Source organism: Ovis canadensis, chromosome 8 (genome assembly GCF_042477335.2).
Source record: "Ovis canadensis isolate MfBH-ARS-UI-01 breed Bighorn chromosome 8, ARS-UI_OviCan_v2, whole genome shotgun sequence".
Classification (NCBI taxonomy): Eukaryota; Metazoa; Chordata; class Mammalia; order Artiodactyla; family Bovidae; genus Ovis; species Ovis canadensis.
In genome coordinates, this window is record NC_091252.1 from 61,007,041 (window position 1) to 61,031,060 (window position 24,020).

General features: G+C 41.2%; 1 non-coding gene across 1 annotated transcript; it reads left to right on the forward strand.

Annotated features, from left to right (window-relative positions):
- The first annotated feature begins 23,052 nt into the window (after window positions 1-23,052).
- On the forward strand, window positions 23,053-23,159 carry LOC138445471 (U6 spliceosomal RNA). Its single transcript, XR_011258904.1, has one exon. It is a non-coding gene; the product is annotated as a U6 spliceosomal RNA (small nuclear RNA).
- Window positions 23,160-24,020: the final 861 nt, after the last annotated feature.

A 24,020-nucleotide genomic window follows, 5' to 3' on the forward strand; every position in this document is an offset into this window, starting at 1 on the left:
AGGTGATACTGTCTAAGCCAGGCTTCCCTGCTGGTTCAGTCAGTGAAGAATCCGCTTGCAATGCAGGAGAAGCAGGTTCAATCCCTGGGTTGGGAAGATCCCCTGGAGGAGGAAATGGCAACCCACTATGGTATTCTTGCCTGGAGAATCCCATGGACAGAGGAGCCGGGCAGGCCACAGTCCACAGGGTTGCGAAGAGTCGGACACGACTGAAATGACGGAGCATGCGTGCATGCGTGCGCAATGTCTCAGCCGGGCTTTGCCCCGTAAGCGTGTCTTTACAAGGCGGAAGAGGAAGAGGAAGGAGACTTCAGCCAGAAGCAAGAGGTCCATGTTCTCTGAGGCAGGACATTCCTGTGTGAGGCAGTGGTCCAGTCCTCAGCACAGTCATCAGTGCTGGGGGCTCTGAAATGTGGGAGCCGTAGCCAAACATATAGACGAGGCCCGCATGACAAAGCGGCTGGTCTGTGCCGCTAAGGCATTTAAGTATTAGTTGCTCAATGTATCCGACTCTTTGCAACCCCATGGACTGTAGCTCACCAGACTCCTCTGTTCATGGAATTCTCCAGGCAAGAATACTGGAGTGGAGTGCCATGCCCTCTCCAGGGGATCTTTCCGACCCAGGGATTGAACCAATATCTCCTGCATTGCAAGCAGTTTCTTTACTGTCTGAGCCACCAGGGAAGCCCAATCTATGTAAGGGAGTTAGCAAAAGAAATATCCATGTTTTCATAAAAAAAAAAAACAAAACAGTCAGTAGTTAAAGTCAGTTAAGCTATTTAAATGTTTCTTAATCAAAGACTTCTGTAACAAATTTCTCCTGACTTTCAACTCATGAAACATTTATGGAAGATAGTTGTCCATATGTATTAAAGCAGAAGATGAATCCCATGAAAATCAGCTTGTTATTCCTTGGCTTTAGTTTTGAGGAGACACATAGCCAGAGAGGGGGTCTAATTCAATGCCTTTCCAGACTCTGAACATGTAGCTAGAGTGGATCTCCAGATTTCAATGACTTCTGAATTTCCGGGAACCAGATTCCCCCAAACACTCCTTACTTTATGGTAGAACTCCCTGAAACTGAGCAGACAACCCTCAGTGCAGCACGAGTTCTTCCAGACAGACTGGACTGCTGCAAAGCCCAGCGCTGCATCCCTGCCCTGGTACCTGCTCCGTGCGAGCAGCCGACTAGTCCATGTTCCTACCCGTTCAGGCCTGTTCTGTCTAGAGATCACCTGATGTGTTGAGGCAGAAAATGTTGGCTGGTGTCGCTGGGATGAGTGAAGGGAAACAAAGGCTACATCACACAGGAATTGCTTTTGCCTAGATAGGAAGAGAAGATAAATGCTAATTATCTTGCTGTCACAAACTGACAATATGCTCATAGCTAGATAGGGGCCATACACAATTCAGAGAGGAACTCTGACAAGCAGAATTTAATTATCACTTATAGAGTGGTAAATAATTGGGAATGATTATGGGTTAAGAAAATCCCAGGTGTGATTTCAGCTCTAATAATGGCTCTTTTGGTGGTGATGAGGTGTGATCTGTGGTATGCATGGTGGTCTGACTCAGTTTCCCTATTTGAATAAATGGAGGATGTATTAGTGACTGTAAATTCCATTGAAGAATAAAATGCAGAATGCCACTTTCCTTTAGGTAACAGAGGTCATACCATTAAAACTGCTTCCTAAGTAAAAAAAATATATACATATATATATATACACACTCATATATATTTAATAAAAATGTTACACATACATATTCTTTTTTTTCACACATATATTCTTATCTAGGACTTTAAAAATTGCAGATGCTTGCACCCTCAAACTCACTGAATCGGAATCCCTGATGCTTTAGTCCCAATGTAGGCACAACTTTAAAACTCCACAGATATTTCTAATGTGCACCCTTGATTGAGAAATCCTTTTCTAGATGATGATAAAAGTCCTCAAATAAGAATAAGAACTCAAGTAAGAATGGGGACTAGTGTCATCTTTTTTTTTTTCCTGTGCTTTTGAAATTCCTTTCTCTAAGGATGTTAGTCTTAATTTCAAAGCACTGCTTGAAAATCCTATGTTTTGTATTTCTTTCCCCTCAACTCTCTTGAATAAACATCTTGAGCTAAGCATCAGCAGGAGCAAGTAGCAATGATTATTGCTTTTGGTCTCTGGAGTTTGGGCTTCACTCAAATGAGAGGCATTTCTTAGTAGATTCATTTGTCATGTCACTTCACATTTTTTTTATGTGAAGAAAGCTGGTTATGGGGTTCTTATTCATGCATGTTCTTCCTCTTAGGACACGGGTAATAAAACAAATCACTACCACTGCAAATAACAATTTCATGAAGTCACAGCACAAAGGAAAATGTTGTCTTTACCTTTGCTTTCAAGCAAGCAAACTCCGATGTTTATTGTCTGACTATTCTCCACTCAGAATGTAAAGAGATAATGTCACATTCTGTAGTTGTTCCATTATGGCTCAGCTGGTAAATAATCTGCCTGCAATGCAGGAGACCTGGGTTTGATCCCTGGGTTGCAAAGATCCCTGGAAAAGGGAAAGGCTACCCACTCCAGTATTCTGGCCTGGAGAATTCCACTGGGGTCACGAAGAGTTGGACACGACTCAGCGACTTTCACTTTACTTCACTGCTCCATTAATCAACGTATCAAAGAAGGTCTACAAGATTATTTTAACTCAAAGAGACAGATGTTGATGTGGCTTGGAAGGAATTTAATCTCTGATCCAGGAATTCAACACACTGAGGTCATCCATTTGGACTCTCAATTCTCCCCATATGTGACTTATTTAAGCAGATTGTTGAGTCTTCTATACCTTTTCCAGAAGACATGGACACTGATATCCACTAGAGCAGAAATGCAGGGCAGTGTGTCTAAGACATCTGGGGTAAACTTATCCTCTTAAAGATAGGTGGAGCCATGTGACCACTTCTGGTCAATGAGCTGTGCGTGAAAGAGTGACCTGTCACTTCTGGGCTGGGGTGAATTCTCTTTGCCTTCCATAGGGACTGTTCCAGGGCAATGTTCCAGATGATGGAACCTCTATGAGTTTGGGTCCCATAGTGACCATGAGCAGCAGGGCTCCCCATATATATCCATGCAATGGATATACAGCATGAAGAAAAAGTTAACCTTTATTCTATTGAGCTTATGCAGTATTACCCACCCAGGATGACCAATGCAGGTATTATGAGGTGTCAAAAAACACTCCAAGACATGGGCTCCCTTGCTGTATTTTCTTCAGAGTGATCAGTGCTTGGAAGATCAAAATCAAACCTCTGGGAAGTAATGCAAATTTAAGCAAGCACACATTTTATTTTATAAACTTTTTGATTAGGGGACTCTGGTAATTAATTAGAGAATAACTCCTTATTCAAAACTGTTAAAACCATTTAAAAATACACACACACACACATATAAAGTATATTCTTTCTTGGTCAGTCCTAATATTTCTTGGTGATAGCACACTTTCTTATACCCTAAGAGGTTGCTGAATGTTTCATTGACTAGTGCCTGCTAAGTTGCTTCAATTGTGCCTGACTCTTTGTGATCCCATGGACTGTAGCCTCTGACCATGGGATTCTCTAGGCAAAAATACTGGAGTGGGTTGCCATGCCCTCCTCCAGGGGATCTTCCCAACCCAGGGATTGAACCCATGTCTCTTTATGTCTCCTGCACTGGCAGGTGGGTTCATTACCATTAGCACCACCTGGGAAGCCCCTTCATTGACTAGAACCTTTAGGAAAAATTTATCTGCTTGGAACTTGGTGCCAGTGAGGCTGCTATTTTTCTTTAGGACTTCTAGCTGTACTTCACTACTTCAGGAAATCTAGAAAGACTGAACATCTCACACCCACTTTCTTAGATCTTTCCACTTTAATTTTCAGGTTCTCAGGACCACAAATTAAGATTCCTGTTAGGCTGAAAGGGAAGTTCTCTCCAGCTTTGTTCTCCTGAAAGAATGCTTCAGAGCTTCTCATATCCTAGTTTAGGACCTTTAGCTACAGAAATTAATACACAGATGTGAGGATAACCGTCATGGTAATTGCAGTAATCTGGTCCATATTCCTCTGGAAGCATCCATTTCTCTAGTTTACTTAAAAGAAAATACACATTCAATAGAAAATATACTTCACCTTTTGAATTTTGGTCTTTTCCAGGACTGGTGCAATGAGGTATGATCCTCTGCTGGGATGCTGGGCAGAGGCAGTGTGCCCCAGCTCCCAGCCAGCCAGGTGATCACCAGGGTAAGTAACTAATAACGCTCACAACTATCCTGTGCCCTTACGGCCATCCTCTTTTTCACTTTCAGTACAGTTTTCAATAGATTACATGATATATTCAACACCCTGTGGTAAAATAGGCTTTGTGTTAGATGACTTGCCCAACTGTAGGCTTATGTAAATGTTCTGAGCACATTTAAGGTATGCGAAGCTAGCTGTGATGTTCGTGAGGTTAGGTGTATCAAACGGGCTTTCGACTTTTGATATTTTCAACTTATGCTGGGTTTATCTGGATATAGACCCTTCACAAATTGAAGGAGATGTGTATACAATTTCAACAATCACTGCCTTCAATTTTCTTATAATCTGTCTGAGAAAAAGAAGTGGATAACAGCAAAACACATGAATAAGTGTAGAGAAATAAATGAGTGGGCAAAAGAGAAAACTATGGGGATTCTTACTAGAAAAAAAGTTGCTTCAGGCTGAGGGAAGAGTAAGATTTAACCTATGGCTAAACACATGTTAACTTTTGACAGATGGAAATGGGCATATTGGCATGTGTGTGGAGTAGTGTGTACAACTCATAGGGTGGTAATGAGGTTGGAATAAAGAGAGACGAACTGGGGACAGAAGCTTGCAAAGATAGGTTGGGAGCAGACTGTTGAAAGTATTGGGCTGTGGACTAAGAATACAGATCTTTAGTTTCTAGAAAACGTAGAGTTACGGTTAAAAAATCTTTTTTAATTATGGAGAGTGTCATAAACCTAGTGACATTATAGTGACAATAGTCTGCCAGCCAACTGCTAGGTTCTTTGGAGAGGGAGGGACCTGGAAGTGAAAATGCTTTCCTGGTAGACCAGTAGTATGTATACTTTCATGGTAGATTAGTAGTACGTGTGGTGGCAGCGAAAGAAAGGTTGCGATTTAAAAAGGGGTGCAAATCTTGAGCTGCTGAATTAATGATAATGGTCATAATCAACATCTTTTAGCTCATAGCCTGTGCCAGGCACTGTTAGAAACATTATATACATACATGTGCTCAGACCCTCAGTTGTGTTACACTCTTGGTGACCCCATGGACTGTAACACATCAGGTTCCTCTGTCCATGAGATTTTCCTGGCAAGAATATTGAAGTAGGGTGCCATTTTCTCTTCCAGGGGATCTTTCTGAACCAGGGATTGAACCCAAATCTCTTACAGCTCCCGCATTGGCAGGTGGATTCTTTACTACTAGCGTCCCCTGGGAAACGCATTATCTACCAAGTGAGCTCATTTAATTCTCACAAAAACCTTTGAGGTAGGTATTGTTATTATTTGTGATTTGAAGTTTTAAGAACAGAAATGAGGGTAAGTAACATGCCCCACGTCTTACAAGTAGTAAGATTTGGAGTACTCTCCAGTCACTGCCATGGGATGGAAATGGAGGTCTGCAGAATCCCAACTGTCTGATGAGACTTTCCACTGGCTGCAGAGGGCATGCCGACATGCTGAACTTATGACATGCTTAGGGGTGAAATATCCCTTTGGGAAGCTGGGATATGGTCTTCTTTCATCCTCAGATTGCAGTACTGCTCTGTGGAACCCAAGGACAAATGGGGCAGGGCCAGAAAGGTAGCTCTTAACCAGGACACCTTCCCTGAGACTGAGTTCTTTAACTAGGACACCCTGAAATCTCAGTTAAATGTTCTCGTAGAAAAGGAACAGCATGCACTTTGGTGCAGAGATTTATCTGAGTCAGGCACCGCATTTCCGAGCCATCCATCCTTGTGCAAGTTACATAACCTTGATATGGCTTCATTTCCATACTTGCAAAGTGGAGATAATAATTCCTTCCTCATAGGGTTGTTGTATTAAAGGGAGTGAAGAGGTAAATTGTTCAGCACCTGGCATGTACAAGCTTATTAAGTGTCAATTTTTTTTAAATTGCCTGACACTACCAGCTATTTTAGTATTACCCAACTACATTTTGTTAAGCATGTATTAGATAAATCTGTACAATAAAAGGAAACTGAACATTGGAAAAATATTAGCATAGCTACAAAAGAAAATGCTAAAAAAAAAAAGAAAAAAAAGAAAATGCTAGAGCCAGTCAAGATACACTTGATTCCCATCTTCTTTTCATCAAATGACCTTTCAGCACAGGCTCTGTAGATAATGAAAAGCTCACTACTCTTTCCTCTTCTGGTTTGCAACCCTTTCTTTCAGGGGTTTGACAAATGGGGGAAAGTGCAAGTCGCCTTATCTAAAGCAGTGCAATAATTGGTTGTTTGAATAGCATTTTATATTTGATTTTCCCAAGGGGAGAGTTGCTGGAGCCAGACAGATGTCTGGGCCCCAAGGGCAACCCTTGGCCTTTTTTGTAGGAACGTGTTTAATGTAAGATGCACAAGTCCACACAGTGTACACATGCAAAATGTAGCTGCAGAGGAGGCCTCTGTGCAACTAGAAAAGCTGATTAAAAAAAAAACAACCCTCTGTGCAAGGACTTTGATTCTGTCATTATTGTAAGCTGCCAGTCATGCCCTCAGTCAAAGGAGATTGAACATTATTGATCTCTGGAAAGTTGTTTCAGCAGCCTCTTTCCTAGTTGGATGGTTTTGTTTTGTTTTTCACAGTTGCAAAGATGCTTTTGTTCTTTCTAAACATAGCCACTTCCTTCCCTCGGTGTTTGTGCTTCTTTATACATCAATACAAGAGAAAAAATATTTTAAATGTTTTGTTCATATGTCTGAAAACCAGTCAGCAGCTGCCTGCTTTTTAATTTGCTCCCTGCAGTTCCAAGATGCTACCGTGGACTGGGAGCACCACCCAGTGGCAATGTGTAGGCAAAACCTTAAAAAAAAAGAATGATTAGTTTTCTTTGAACTAGAGAAATGGTGTTTCCAAAGCGGGGATATGACCAGGTCATTGCAATCACCATGATTGATAGCCTGATCTTTCTTTTTTTTCCTTCTTGCTTTTGTTCCTTTGGTCATTTCATGCCATTTTAATATATTGTTGTGCCACATGTTTAAAAAAATAATTTGTGATGGTTTGTAGTACTTATTCCTGACACAGAGCAGGACCCTATGGGGCCTTCCCAGGACAGATACTCCCATCTCCCCTCATCCCCGCATCATGTCCTTCTGCCTTTTGTCTGTAGAAAAACTGTAGCCAAGGAATAAACTTAAGAGAAATGAGAAAATGCAGAAGTAAAGGAAAAGCAGCCAAACAGGACAAAATGATGATAGTTTAGTCATTTAGCAAAGTGAGGGACAGTTAGTTCCTCCTCAAGGGCTCTAGAGAATATTCTGGGCCATATCCTGTGAACTGTTCTGTAGATACTGAAACCCTCACCAGGTGGAAAAAGTTAACTATGTGATGACCAGACTGTAGCCATGGCAAAAGCTGCTGCAGTTCCAAGAACTGGCCTCAAAGGAGCCTCAAACCGACCCTGAAACTGAAGACTAATTGTGCTTGAAACAGTCCAGATGCTGCTGACCAGACCACTGAGTGACTGAATTCAAGAGACTGTCATTTAGAATATATCATTTAATTTTACTTATATTTGAACTTATAGAAATGGAAACAATGTATCCCTTTTCCCCTCTGACCTCCTTTATTCATTCCAACATTACTAATGAGATGCATCCTTGTGGGTGCCCAGTGGTCCACTCATGGCTGAATGGCGTTCCACTGTGTGCTCATGACACATGTGTTCATCAACCCTCCTGTTGATGGACATCTGAGTTGTTTCCAGTTTGGGGTTATTATAAACACTGTGCTGCAAATATTCTGGTACCTAGAACAGTGGTCCCCAACCTTTTTGGCCAGGGACCGGTTTCCTAGAAGACAATTGTTCTCTGGATGGGGGTGGGGAGGATGGTTTGGGGATGATTCAAGCACATTACATTTACTGTGTACTTTATCTCTATTGTTATTACATCAGCTCCACCTCGGATCATCAGGCGTGAGATTCTGGAGGCTGGGGACCCCTGTCTTAGAACACACGTGCCGTTTCTTCTCTGTGGAGAGCTTCAAGTGCTGTGCTCAGAAGTCCTTCTAGAGAACCCACCTGGACAAGCGTGGCTGGTGGTGGACAAGCCCTGTGATCACACCTCTGGGTCAACCACACCAGGCTCTGCCTCCTCCACCCAGCCCCCAGCTGGTGACTGAGCGCAGTGTAGGAAGCATAACCGTCCTACAAAGGGCTGCCCTCAGGAAGAATCTTAGCTCAGGGCCTTACCATTAGCCTCGCTGAAATTTCTCAGAACTGCCTTGCAGTCCAGGGCTCTTTTTAATCAACCTTCCCCTTCTCCCCTGCCTGCCCCCCAATTAGGTTCTTGGAGAGTAGGTTCAGAGTTATCCTGGGAAAGGCCGAGGAAAACATCTGAATCTGCTTTCTTGCCCCACTCCAGCCACTGGTCAAGATAGTAAGACACAAATCATATTGAATTTCAGGGGCTGGTTCCATCACTAAAGAAAAGATTCAGACATGGTGGTCCCTATGTTCACTGGATTTGTGGGTATGATTGTCATGTGTGTGCAAGCAGAAAACAGACAGTAGCTATGTTTGGGATGGTCTTGAAAAATCTTCCCAAAGGGAAATTTTTTCCTTTTTGTGTCTTAGATCTTTCATCTGAGGTGGTTTTCTTTCTCAGTAAAGTACAAACTTTAGAATTTTCTTTGAAGAACAGCCATTGGTGCCAGTTTCTCAGTTTTTGTTAGTCTGAAACATCTTATTTTGCCCTAATTCTTAGAAGTATCTTCTTTCTTCTTTCGCTCTGCTCCCCCCTCCCTTTTCCATTCTTTCCCGCCTTCCTTTGTTCCTTCCACCCTTCCTTCCTTTCATTCTTGGGTTGGATGTTCTAGGTTACTTGTCAGTTTCGATCCACATATTTGAAGAAATTATTTCACTGATTCTTGGCATCTATGGTTGCTGTTGATAAGTCAGTTTTTAAAATTCTAGCTGCTTAGGCTGCTTTTAAGTTCTGTAATTTCAACGCAGTGCATCTATCTGTGTGTAGTTTTTGTTTATTTTTTAAGTTCTTGGGATTTGTTGGTTTCTTAAATCTGTGGATTGCTGTATTCACTCAGTTTTGAAATCTTTGAATATTACTTGTGCCCCATATGTCTTTCCTCTTGACAACCTGGGGGCCTGAATCAGCATGGACAGCCAGTGTTCAGATTTCAGAGAACTGACTTCTCTGAGAAATATTTTTATTTTGTTTTAGAAATACTTTTGTTTTGATGGAAAAAATGTATAAGTTTTTGAATATGTCTTTTAGTTCCCTGATAGCTCAGTTGGTAAAGAATCTGCCTGCAATGCAGGAGACACCAATTTGATTCCTGGATCGGAAAGATCCACTGGAGGAGGGATAGGCTACCCACTCTGGTATTCTTGGGCTTCCCTCGTGGCTCAGCTGGTAAAATATCCACCTGCAGTGCGGGAGACCTGGGTTCAATCCCTGGGTTGGGGAGATCCCCTGGAGAAGGGAAAGGCTACCCCCCTTCAGTATTCTGGCCTAGAGAATTCCATGGACTGTGTCGTCTATGGGGTCACAAAGAGTCAGACACAACTGAGTAACTTTTACTTTCACTTCAGTTTTTAAATATAAGGCATGGACCATCATATTACCATTTCTTGCAGTGGGGAGCAGGAACTGGCTTTTAAAAACTGAGCAGAGAAGAGTCTGAGTCTGTTAAATATTCAGAACTTTGCAAGCTGATTGTTAAACTATTAGTAGCTTGAAATCAGCCATAGTGGTAGTAGCATTTACACTAGAAGTCAGCAAATGCTAAAATTAAGGCTTTCTGTTTTGGGTTAGTTTGATGGGGGGGGAGGGTGGTTTGTTGTCATTTATTTGTTTTGGTTTCTGGTTTTCGGGGCCTTTGCGTCTATTTGGCTTTTGAGAACCAGTCTACCAGCATCCCACTGGCTATCATGCTTTAGTACATCCTCCACACTGAGTGAACTTTAATTAATGATCCATCTGTTGGGTTGTTTCTTGTTCATGACTTTCTTTAACCTCTAGGTGGGTGGCTCTACATATTTTTAGCCTGAAGCGGAAGCACCAGGAGTGACTTTTGCCAGGGCTTTACCCCTTCTAGAATCCCCATGAGTCTTTCTCCCTTATCTGAATCTGAAACTTGATATTTGCTCATTGACACACAAAGCCACTCTACTCCTCTTACAAGAAGATGACCAGGTGGTCTTTTCTGGCTCAAGTCCCTCCCTCCTCCCTTCCCATCTTCCACAGAAATAATATATTGTATTCCACTTGCTAGAGTTTTGCATAAAAGAGCAAGCGAATATAGAAAAGAGCAGGAGTCTCTTCTCTGAGAAAGGGCATAAGCTATAGTAGATCTATGGTATGAGACTCAATGACATATGGATAGGGCTTCCCTGGTAGCTCAGCCGATAAAGAATCCTCCTGCAGTGCAGGAGACCCTGGTTCAATTCCTGGGTCAGGAAGATCTGCTGGAGAGGCTACCCACTCCAGTATTCATGGGCTTCCCTTGTGGCTAAGCAGTAAAGAATCCACCTGCAATGCGGGAGTTCAGTTCAGTTCAGTCGCTCAGTCATGTCCGAGATCTTGGCGACCCCATGAATTGCAGCACGCCAGGCCTCCCTGTCCATCACCAACTCCCGGAGTTCACTCAGACTCACGTCCATCGAGTCAGTGATGCCATCCAGCCATCTCATCCTCTGTCATTCCCTTCTCCTCCTGCCCCGAATCCCTCCCAGCATCAAAGTCTTTTCCAATGAGTCAACTCTTAGCATGAGGTGGCCAAAGTACTGGAGTTTCAGCTTCAACATCATTCCCTCCAAAGAAATCCCAGGGCTGATCTCCTTCAGAATGGACTGGTTGGATCTCCTTGCAGTCCAAGGGACTCTCAAGAGTCTTCTCCGACACCACAGTTCAAAAGCATCAATTCTTCTGCACTCAGCTTTCTTCACAGTCCAACTCTCACATCCATACATGACCACTGGAAAAACCATAGCCTTGACTGGTTCAATTCCTGGGTCAGGAAGATCTGCTGGAGAGGCTACCCACTCCAGTATTCATGGGCTTCCCTTGTGGCTAAGCAGTAAAGAATCCGCCTGCAATGCTGGAAACCTGGATTTGATTCCTGGGTTGGGAAGATGCCCTGGAGAAGGGAAAGGCTACCCACTCCAGCATTCTGGCCTGCAGAATTCAATATATGGGTATTGGCTGCTAGGTGACTTTTTAATCTCCTCTTTCTTAGTGGTGTTTAGAGTATGTGATATATTACTTGGTCCTGAATTGCTGTTTTCGCTTCCTCTGTCCATGTTTAGCCCACCCTGGAAAAGTGTCACCGCAAGTTAAACCTGCTATTTCCTCTGCTGTATGACACTAACTTCTACAAGGAATAGCAGACATCAGCTTGACATTATGGGGAGAATGTCGGAAGCCTGGTGGTCTGAAAACAATAGGTGTTCTGCCAAAAGCCAGGGCCTTAAACTCCGCCTCCTGGGTCCTGACATTTTTGGTCATCTAGGCATATGCATGGTGTAATCCCAGAGAGGCCTGGTGAATATGAGCCTGCTGGCCTGGGAACCATATACATGTTATGTTTTACTGAGGAAAACCCAAAGGATACATTTCCCACAAAGGACACCAGTGGATATCATGGACATTTGGTGAGTCTTTTTCATCAGTGTTAATATCAGAAAAGTTTTAATGATAGAAAAGGCATAGGTACCAGCCCAGTGGGGAAGCTTCTAGATGGGCTGTCACAGCTGTTAATCCTTCAGTTTTTAGATTTTAAGGTGACAGGCAGGGGACCAGAACAAAAGGCTAGGGCTGCTTTTAATTCCTTCCAGGACAAAGCTTCCAGATTCACAGTAGCAAGGACTGTACGAAGTATGTACCTGGGGGACTTCCCTTCCTTCCTGGGTCCAGTGGCTAAGACTCCACGCTCCTCACGCAAGGCTCCCAGGTTTGATCCCTGATTAGATCCCACATGCCACAATTAAGAGTTTGCAGGCCGCAACTAAGAGCTGGTGCAGCCAAATAAATGAATGTGAAAAAAATACATACAAGAGATGCGGGAGAAGGGCTGGGCAGAGGGGCTTGCCAGCCATTCCAGAATTGTGCCTATCATACCACTAGAATTGCTTTGAGGATTTGCTGAGTAATGGCTAGAAAATACTCAGCACAGTGCCTGAAACAAATGTTATCTGTTATTATTATTGGGTTATTATTTCTTTGAGCCTTAATTTTCTCATTTGTGAAACAGAGATAAAAAGAACAGAGACATTCTAGGAATTAAATGCAGTACTGTAGGTGAATGAACTTTTTAAATTATAAAGAGTTATACAAATTTAATTACATTAATCTTCATGCAAGGAGGAGGATGAGTGGAGGAGGAAACACAAAGTCTTCAAGGACCCTAAGGGGAACTGATATTTCTATACAATGGGAGTTTAACTTGCACTGAGTGGGCCCAGGTTAAGCAGAGGAGATGTGGGAAGGGTTAGAAATGCCTTAGCTGACCTTTGAACTTATTGACTGCCATGTCCTAAATAGCAAAAGAGTGATTCTTTATGTCTGTGTCTCTATTTCTGCTTTGCAACTAAGATCATCTCTAACATTTTTCTAGATATCACATATATGCATTATATACACATATCTGGCTTACTTCACTCTGTAAGCGAACAAATGTATGGATACTGGGAGGGGGACAAGTGGGGGTGGGATGAATTGGGAGATTGAGGTTGACATATATACACTATTGATACTATGTGTAAAATAGGTAACTGATGAGAATCAACTATAGAGTACAGAGAAATCTACTCAGTGCTCTGTGGTGAACTAAATGGGAAGGAAATCCAGAAAGAGGGGATATATGTAAACATATACCTGTTTCACTTAGTTGTACAGCAGACACTAATACAACTTTGTAAAGCAACTAGACTACAATAAAAAAAAATAGCAACACACACACACACACACACACACACACACACACGAGTGATTCTTGTACCCTGAGTCAAATGGATGAGAATTAAGATTTATTCAAGAAAGACTCAGTGCCAAGTATTGTGCTAATAATGATAATTCTCATAGTAGTAATGATAGTATTGAAAAATAAAGATAACATATTGAGTACTTTGTAGCAGATACTTCATGTATATCATGCATTATAATTTTCTCAAAATCGCTGTGGTGAAACAGAAAACCCAGAGTTTGCTATAGAGGAAGCTAAGCCTAAGACAGCTGTTGAATCCAGGTCTGTTTCTCTTTTCGTTTGTCTCTGTGTTCAGTGCGTCTCATCCTCAGCACACAGACAGACAGCAAACCCAACCTCAGAAGTTCACAAAGCTTTTTTGTTTGTTTGTTTTGTTTTTTGTTCAGCAAAATCTATTGGTAGACGTTGCAAACAATCTAATTCATGCTGAATTCAATTGTGTGTGTGTGTGTTAGTTGCTCAGTCATGTCTGACTCTTTGCGACCCCATGGACTGTAGCCCACAAGGTTCCTCTGCCCATGGAGTTCTGCAGGCAAGAATACTGGAGTGGGTTGTCATTCCCTTTTCCAAGGGATCTTCCCCACTCAGGCATCGAGTCTGGGTATCCTGCATTGCAGGCATATTCTTTACCCTCTGAGCCACCAGGGAAACTGATCATCATGTGGGTGGTAAATATCTCTTTCTCTACACAAAGTTTCCATTTAATTTTAAAAGGCAGAAGCATTACTGCAAGTGCTTCCTAAGTGCTAAAAAACTGGATATGTTTATTCATTTATTGGCATTAAGAGGAATAAAAAATTTTTTAAACTAGTAAGGATCACCAAAGATAGTCATATATTGAGACAAGAGCAATAAGCAATACAAATTTCAATTCTCCTTGGTCAAAGAGAACTTTGACTTAGAAGCTCTGGAAACTTATAAGCACTGGAAATGTGAATTTCATTTAGATGGACTGCTAAGCTGTGATAGCAAGAAGAGATCCAGCATGAGCAATCATGCCCAGCAAGGTCAGAATCCTGCCTGCCTCTTGCTGTGCTCTCTGAAAATTTTAGATAACATATATCTGGATAATTTGTTTTCAATGGTGGGTGTTTGATAAACAGTTTGGAATTATGAATAAGCTATATTAACTTTCCACTCAGTCTCATTTTAGGGAAAATTGCTTTGTTTATAAAATAGTTCTCTTTAGGATAATACCTTTTGAATGAAGTAGATGAATTAGATGCCAACCAATATGTATCCATGTTCTCTTTTCTATAGGAAAATGACCTGAGAGTCTTAGCATCAATTGCTTTGTGATAGTATCTCAGTTGTGATGACAGATTACTTTTTTTGAATCTCAGTTTCTTTTCATGATCCCTGTCAGCATGCTTGTGCAAGATACTGGCTGGCAATGGGGTCCATGGTGATGATGCTAAAAGGTCAGAGATGTAGAAAAGTATAGCTGGAAAACATTTTAGATAGTATCTGTTTAGGGTTTCTCAAACTGAATTAAAGCCCAGGCCTCCCTGAAAGGCCAAATTCCTTGCACTTTCAGTGTTGACTTAAACTCTGTTATGATAATAGAGAAAAGTATGTACATTTATAAAACTGAGATGGAGACTAATTATCAATTTAGTATGAAAAATTTCTTTGTTGAGACAAAATTTATAACATTGAATTTAATATAAAAATATTTTAGATGTCATTTGTGGATTGGATTCCTTTGACCTTCAATGTAGTGGAACATCATTGGAGTCCTTACTTTTATTGATATTGATGCCCTTTCAGAACATGTTTTCATTTCAAATGGACCTATACATTTATAGTATATCCCAATATTGGAGATTTAGAAAGCTTTTTTCAACCAAAAGACTTCTCTGAGTTTTGGTTGCTGCATTTATTTTAACAGTGTATATATGTAAGCAACATGTTTCTTGGCAAAGTGCATTTGACTCTGATGCCACAGTGTTATTTATTTCTTTTTTGTTGTTGTTTGTTTTGTTTTAAGTTCAGTTCAATCTGCTTTGTGATACTGGAATTCTAGGAACTCTATTCTCTATTCAAACCACGTTGTTTCCCAGTGCCACTGGAGTACCATAAAACCTTCCTTGTTATCCATTGAATCATTTATAACATTACATTTCTATCTATTTTCTTCCCATTAGCCCAAGGAATACATTTTGATGGGGCTTCCCCAGTGACTCAGCAGTAAAGAATTCACTGGCAATGCCTAAGTGCAGGAGACATGGTTTTGATCCCTGGGTCAGGAAGATCTCCTGGAGGAGGAAACAGCAACCCACTTCAGTATTCTTGCCTGGAGAAGCCCATGGACAGAGGAGCCTGGCAGGCTACAGACCATGGGGTTGCGAAAAGTCAGACTCGACGGAGCTACTGAGCATGTATGTACATCACGATGCTTTACTACATTTCTTATCATTAAACCAACTTCAGTTTAATAAGTAAATTAAGGAGATAAAGTCTTGTCTTGTTAAAAATATCTTTAAATTGTAAAGGGAAAAAATGTTTTCATCTGGTAAGCAAAACCAAACTAGTCTTTTGATGTTAGAATATGCCAACAGAATGGTGGTCACGCTTGTTACCCACCACATGTGTAAGATAAAGACCGTGGTTACAGGTAGTCCTTAGGCACCATAGGATTGTAAAATGTTCATCACTTTAGTCGTACCCAACTCTTTGTGACCCCATGGACTGTGGTCTGCCAGGCTCCTCTGTCCATGGGATTCTCTAGGCAAGAATACTGGAGTTGGTTGCTATCCCCTTCTTCAGGGGATCTCCCCAACCTAGGAATCGAACCCCGGTCTTCCACGTTGCAGGCAGATTCTTTTACCATCTGAGCCACCAGGAAAGGCAAACACAAATGCAAGCACTGAATTATAGGGCAGTCTTGGTAATGAGAAAGTAATCCAGATGACTCAAAACATACTTTTTAAAAAAGATCATTGTTAAAATTGAAAGATAATGTGAACTTTCTTATAGTAAAATGGAGCAGGATCCTATGATCCTTCACCACCTGTGTCCTCCACCTGCCTTTTGTCTGTAGAAAAACTTTAGCCAAAGAGTAAGTTTAATCAGAGAAGTGAGAAAATGCAGAAGCAAAGGAACACAGTCAAACAGGACAAAATAATATTAGTTTAGTCATTAAGCAGAGTCAAGGACTTTTAGTTCCTCCTCAAGGGCTGTGGATAATATTCTGAGCCATATCCTGTGAGCTGTCTTATAAATACTGAAAGCCCCAGCAGGTGGAAAGGGTTAATTACATGATGACCAGCTGCGTGTTGCTCTAAAGTCAATAAAGAGGCCAGGTTGGTGGAAAGGAAAGTGTGCTTTATTTCAAATGCTGGCAACCTGGGGAGGTGGAGGGGGACTCCTGTCCAAAGGCCAACTTCCCCCACACTGGGCATCAGTGGATAAGAGCTTTCATAGGCAGAGGGAGGGGGCTACATGCAGAAACAGCACAGTCAGCTGACAGTCAAATTGAAATTGGTCATGTGGTGGTCTGGTCAGCATCAATTGTTTTAAGCACAGTTATTCAGTTCCAGAGAAGGCACTGGCAACCTACTCCTGTACTCTTGCCTGGAAAATCCCATGGACGGAGGAGTCTGGTAGGCTGCAGTCCATCGGGTCGCTAAGAGATGGACACGACTGAGTGACTTCCCTTTCACTTTTGACTTTCATGCATTGGAGAAGGAAATGGCAACCCACTCCAGTGTTCTTGCCTGGAGAATCCCAGGGACAGGGGACCCTGGTGGGCTGCCATCTATGGGGTCGCACAGAGTTGGACACAACCGAAGCGACTTAGCAGCAGCAGTCTTCAGTTCCAGGGTCAGTTTGTTCCCATTTTTGAGGCCAGTTCTCAGAAATGTGGCATCTTGTGCTATGGTTGCAGCCTGGTCATCGTGTAAGTGGGTGGGAATGTTTACTCTGAATTTTAGATGTGTTTAAATCTGTAATCAAGGAACTCTATGTGAGACAATATTGGTGTAGCTTTGAAAATCTAATTTAATTCTACTTTTTATAAAAGGAATCGGGTAAATCCTTCACAATGGCTTGAGGAATGAGATGCTTCAAGAGAATTCGCAATTGTTTCTTTATTCACCAAGCCCACTGAACTGGAACTGTGAATATTCTCTCTTACAATAGTTTCTTCTGCTCCTTTTTCTTTCAGGTTTCATCTCCATCTAATATGCAACTCTCACATAAATATACTTTCTAACAAAAGCTATGTTGGGGTTGTATTATTTCCCTGGCCTATTATTTCTCCTGCTACTGATCTTTTAAATATATAAATCAAAATTGAAAACTAAGCTTTTAAAGGACAGTTGGTGCTTTGATGAAAATGTCATAAGGTAGAGCCATCTGTTGTAGGTGACATTTTTTTTCTCCCTTCATGCCTAACTAGAAACTTTCAAGCATTATTTAAGTTGGAGTTAGGACTCTGGACTAGAATTAATATTATTTTACTTTATCATTTAGCACAGTCATCAGCTGAGATCTTGATTTTATCTTTGTAAAAGATATACTTTTTTCATTTAAGGAGACCATTTGTGATCTTGACCCCTGTCATTCTGTTAGTATGTTGATTCAATGAGGGTAACCTTTGCTAGTTAGTGTTAGAATGTGAGATACATACTTATTCAACAAACACCTATGGAGAACCACAAAGTGTTTAATATGAGACGAAGATGCCTTTTAGCTCTTGTTAATTGGAAAAATGAAAAAAATCGAGATAAAGAAACAGAATGATCTCTTGCTAATTGACAATGAAAAAATAAAGCTTACAAATAAAATTACAAATAAAATTACAGTTAACAATCCAAATGTAAATATAACACTAATTTTAATGAATTTATCACTTCTGTTTTTAGAGGCTACTCACAAGTTTGTGCTATTTAAATTTTTAAATCTTCTCTTATGTCATACATATGACCAAAGGTTCTCTTCCTTAGGTCACCAGTGACCTCCATATTGGTAAATTCACTGGACAGTTCTAAATCTTCATCTTGTCTCATCATCAGTACTTGGCGGAGTTTATCATCTCATCATTCTAGACACATTCTTCATTTGGCTTATAGGATTCCACGTTCTCCTGCATTTTCTTCTTACTTCACTAGCCATTTTTCTCCATTTTCTTTTGTTGGCTCCTCCAATCTTCATCTTTTCACTTTGGTAATACCCTTGGGTTTCTTCTCTTCATTATCTCCTCATTGATTACTATAGACCCTTGAAAAGTACAGTACAGCAGCTGGCACTACTTAGCAATACAGCTATTTCACTGCTGCCTTTATGCTTGCTTCTGGACATCCTGAGCTTGAAATAAAGATACTGAACTACTCTGTAAAGAACACAAAAGCACAACTGCTTGTAGAGGATGCATGCATGTGACCGTGTATGCCAGACACATGAGCTAACCTACATGAATGGACATGTGAACGCATGTTCGAATATTTGAAAGTCTGCAGCTTGATGGTTCATATGTAGGGGGCTTACTGTACCTCAGCTCAGGGAGAAATGATGAATTATTGAATAAATGTTGCTGGTACAACTGGCTGTGTGAAAAATCAACTTGTACTTCCACCTTTATCTGCATCTTAAAGGAAAAAAATTCAAATCAGTTAAAAATTTAATATAAAAATATCAGTATCTTACAACAAAATCCTGGTGCTTATCTGAAAAATCTTGGGGCTGGAGATACCTTACCCATGACTGCAAATCCAGGGACTGTTAAAGAAAAGATAGGATATTTGATTATGTAAATATGGCAAAAGATACTATAAACTAAGTCAAAATGCAAATGAAAGCCATGGGAAAATATCTGCAATACAGAGAATAGACAAATGTTTAATATTTATAATATTCAAAGACCTCCCGCAAATCAAGACAAGTTGCCAAAAGACCTCAATAGAGATATAATCAAAAAGCATGAACAAACAATTCATTGAAGAGAAAAGTCAGATAGGTTGTAGCCGTACGAAGATCCTAAAACTCACTAATGATTCAGAGATGCAAATTTAAGTAACATCAAGATGTTATTTTATAACTCAGACAGATGGAAATTGAAAGCCCAATAATACCTACTGCTGGTGGGAATGCAGGGCAAAGGCTTCTCTCATTTACTGCAGGTGAAAATATACATTGTAGCCTTTTAGTAATATAACATCTGGCAACAGTATTAAAATTATAAATACAAATATACTCTGACCCAGAAATTTCACTCTAGGGAATCTATCCTGTATAAATAAGATGGGGAAATTTTATGCAGCCTGTACAAAGAATCTACCTATTAGAACCTACTTATTAGTTGATTCAGCGGGGTTAGTTATCAAGGAATTATGACTGTGAAATGCAAGATGCCAAGGAGTGCATAAAAATCCAGTTTTTATAAAATAATTACAAATTCACACATGTCTATACGATTAATAGCTTTCTTATATGCTTGTATGAGAAGGAAGAGAATTATGGTAGACTGTTAACATGGGCTCCCTAAGGCAAAAAGGTGGGGGGTAGGTGAGGAAGGGGGAGCCAGCAAAGAAGAAAAGCATTAACATACAATAAAAGTTTGCCAAGACAGGGACTTCCCTGGCGGTCCAGTGGTTGAGAATCTGCCTTCCAATGCAGTGGGTTCAATCCCTGTGGGCAAACTAAGATTCCACATGCTACAGGGCAACTAAGTCCTCATGTCACAACTAAAGAAGCCCAAGGGCCACAAAGACTGAGACTGGATGCCGCAATGAAGGTGAAGACTCACTGCAGCCAAAATAAAAAATAATATTAAAGATTAAAAGAAAGAAATAAAATTAAACAAAATTTAAAAACTATGCTGATAGAGTCACATTTGTGCTTTTAAGCACATTTCTATAGATTTTAAGGTGAAATGAAATGAAATCTAATATGATGAATAAAATAAGGCAAAATTTATGGAATTATTCCTCCCACATCCTTCCCTCTTCTCCTACCAATTATCTTTATTTTAATTTGCTTATATAAGTAACAATTCTATTTTATAGCCTGGTAGTTGCCCAGCCCAGAAGTCGGAGTGGGTAGGTGTGATGCTGGGTGTGGGACTGGGGGACTCATTTGTCACATGTGACTGAGACCAGCTTTATGAATACAGCACAGTCTGTGCTGGTTTAGACTAAGGGCTATATGGTAGGTTTCCCTCAGTGGGCCTACAACTGGGTCTGAATTATGAACAAAAATAAGCATAAATTGTGCCCTTATTGAACCCAGGTCTTTTCCCTGAGTCCTGTTGAAGAATTCTATCCTATCACACAACATGAAGCTTCCACTATGTACTCACATTTCATTCAAATAGTTCATACAGAGTTTCTAGTGTCTACTCTGTTAAACACTGGCTAATCACTATGATTCATATATAGGTAAATGATGCCTGCAGGTGGTTCTCAATGAGACTGTGGCTTGAGGTGAAAGATGAGCATTTAACAGTGGGAATGGCAACCCACTCCAGTACCCTTGCCTGGAAAATCCCGTGGATGGAGGAGCCTGATAGGCTGCTGTCCCTGGGGTCACTCAGAGTCAGACATGACTGAGTGACTTCCCTTTCACTTTTCACTTTCACGCATTGGAGAAGGAAATGGCAACCCACTCCAGTGTTCTTGCCTGGAGAATCCCAGGGACGGGGGGGGGGGGGGCCTGTTGGGCTGCCATCTATGGGGTCGCACAGAGTCGGACACGACTGAAGTGACATAGCGGCGGCAGCAGCTGCTGCTGCTATAAAGCACAGGGAGCTAGGTTTGGTGCTCTGTGATGACCTAGCAGAGTGGGATGGGGATGGGGAGGGAAGAAGGCTCAAAAGGATGGGGATATATGTATGTATATAGCTGATTCATTTCACTGTACATTAGAAACTAATATAACATTATAAAGCAATTATATTCCAATTTAAAAAAAAGATTAAATGGGTTCAGTTCAGTTCAGTCACTCAGTTGTGTCCAACTCTTTGCAACGCCATGAACCACAGCATGCCAAGCTTCCCTGTCCATCACCAACTCTCAGAGTCCACCCAAACCCATGTCCATTGAGTCAGTGAAGCCATCCAACCATCTCATCTTCTGTCGTTCCCTTCTCCTCCTGCCCTCAATTTTTCCCAGCATCAGGGTCTTTTCAAATGAGTCAGCTCTTTGCATCATGTGGCCAAAGTATTGGAGTTTCAGCCTCAACAGCAGTTCTTCCAATGAACACCCAGGACTGATCTCCTTTAGGATGGACTGGTTGGATCTCCTTGCAGTCCAGGGGACTCTCAAGAGTCTTTTCCAACACCACAGTTCAAAAGCATCAATTCTTCAGCGCTCAGCTTTCTTTATTAGATAAAAAATTCCTGCCCTCGGAAGCTTGCATGGAGCTGCTGCTGCTGCTAAGTTGCTTCAGTCTTGTCTGACTCTGTGTGACCCCATAGACGGCAGCCCACCAGGCTCCCCCATCCCTGGGATTCTCCAGGCAAGAACACTGGAGTGGGTTGCCATTTCCTTCTCCAATCTTGCATGGAGAGATATGCAGTAAACAAAATATGTAAGCAACACGTATGTTTTAGAAGTTGTAATTGCTATGGAGAAGAGTAAGGCAGGGAGAGGGAACAGGGAATGCAGGGGTCTGAGGTAGTTTGTGTTGCAGTTTTAAAGGGGGTGGTCAGGAAGTTCTCACTGACATTAGATAAAGACATGAAGGAGGCAAGGAAGCCAGCCATGCATATGAAGGGAAACAGTGTTTCAAACAGAGAAAGCAGCAGATGCAAAGGCCTGGAGGTGGGAGTGTGCTTGGCATCTTCAAAAGACAACAGCAAGCCTAGTCTAGGCCATTGTCATGAATTTGAAAAGACGCAAGTAAACATATGGATAAATAAAGGTGTTAAACACAGTGATGGAACAAACTTCCTGGAATCTGAGGGAAATGTGAGCTGGTCATATAGATGCAGGACCAACTCCAAGACATGATGGCTGAGGCCAAGAGAACAAGGAGAGAGGAAAAGAAAGGCCAGTGAAAGACAGATAAATAGGGGAGTGAAAGGACTTTCTGTGGTCCCAGTTGTAAGATGTGAGCAGAGGTAGAGAAACCAGGGAAGGATGCTGAGTAGCTGGAGAGGGCTGGGATGTTGCCATGAAGACAGCATGTAGTTCCACATTCAAATTTCTTTACTTAATGAATTTATAAGCAATGATGGTTAAAAATAATAGTGTATTCAAAATTATTGTGCAAAATATTCTATCCTATAAGATGGGATCTTAGCTAATTAGAGAAAGCTTTGCCAAAATGTTAAGTCTAGCACTGGCAAAGATTCCATCTCCCTGTAATCGCTTTCAATTCTGTATGTTTTCCTTTTGTGTCTCATATTGTTAGCTTTGAAAACAGGAGAATTAGGTTATTCTGAGCAGTTACTAGGTAAGCACAGATGGTTTTGTGTGGTTGCTGGGTGGCCAACCCTGTGGCCCAGATCTATACTCATAAATCGAGTTTGTCAAAAGCAGGGAGAATATCCACCTCTTTACTGGAGCTGTATTTCACCAACCTGATTTTCTTTTCTCTCCCTCAACTACAGTGAAGCACCTGAGTGAACTCTCACGTATCATAATCAATAATCTCTTACTTGCTCCTGGGAACAACATATTATTTTTTGTTTGTTCCTGAGCATTTTTCATATGCAATAAGCCCAGCTGACATATGTATCCATTAATTAAGCGTGTCAAAGTTTAATGATTGAAGGAAGATAAGGAAAGTCTCACTAGGGGTCAGGTCTAATAAATTGCGTGGGTTTATTTGTAGTGCCAATCAACTGTTTTTGGTCTCTCTTTTTTCAGCCAAGGTAAGTGTGAGTTACAGTGCTCACTACTGTAGCACATACACTAAAATCAAAATGATACAGAGAAGATTAACATGCAACCTGACCAAGTATGATATGCAAATTTGTGAAGCATTTCATTTTTTTTTAAGTGAGTTACAGCCACAAAATCTAGAATCTTCTAGTTTCCTCGTTGCTACTTCTTTCATTAAGAGGAATTTACTGGCTAAGAATGTGGTCATTGACAAAACCTGTCTTTGGTCTTCATTATTTGTAAACTGCATGATCACAGGCAAGTTGTCTTTCTCCTTACCCTCAAGTTTTTCATCTGTCTCGAAAGAGTCGTTTGTGACGCTTGAGATAAAGCATGCAACACATAATATAGGGTCAATAGTGATTAAAAGTTTGGAAAAACTTATACTTTCTGTCATAAACTCATACCCACCAAAAAGAAAGCCCTACAGAGCCGCTTTAAAGTCAGCCTAACTACTGGATTCTGAATAAAGAGGTTATCATTACTTCTTACTTGTTAAGTATCCTGAAGGACTGTGTTTGCATATGGATATAATGTAAACTTCCCAGGTGGTGCTAGTGGCAAAGCATCTGCCTGCCAGTGCAGCAGACACAAGAGCCAAGGGTTTGATCCCTGTATCAGGAAGATTCCCTGGAGCAGGAAAAGGCAACCCACTCCAGTATTCTTGCCTGGAAAATCCCCTGGACAGAGAAGCCTGGTGGGCCACAGTCCATGGAGTTACAAAGAGTTGGACAGGACTGAGCGCACACACACCCTATAATGTAAGCTACAGAAACCCCAGGCTGCACAGACCGGGTCTTCTCTTTTTCCTCTAGCTCTGAAATATTTTTCTGGCATGAAGGAGGTTCTTTGGATTATTTATTTTTATCATGTGAGCCCAAGCCTGTGATCACGTGAGACCCGGTTCACTATCTAAATGACAGGAAGTTACAGTGTTTCAACCTAGAAAAGATAGAGTATAATTTTTAACAAAC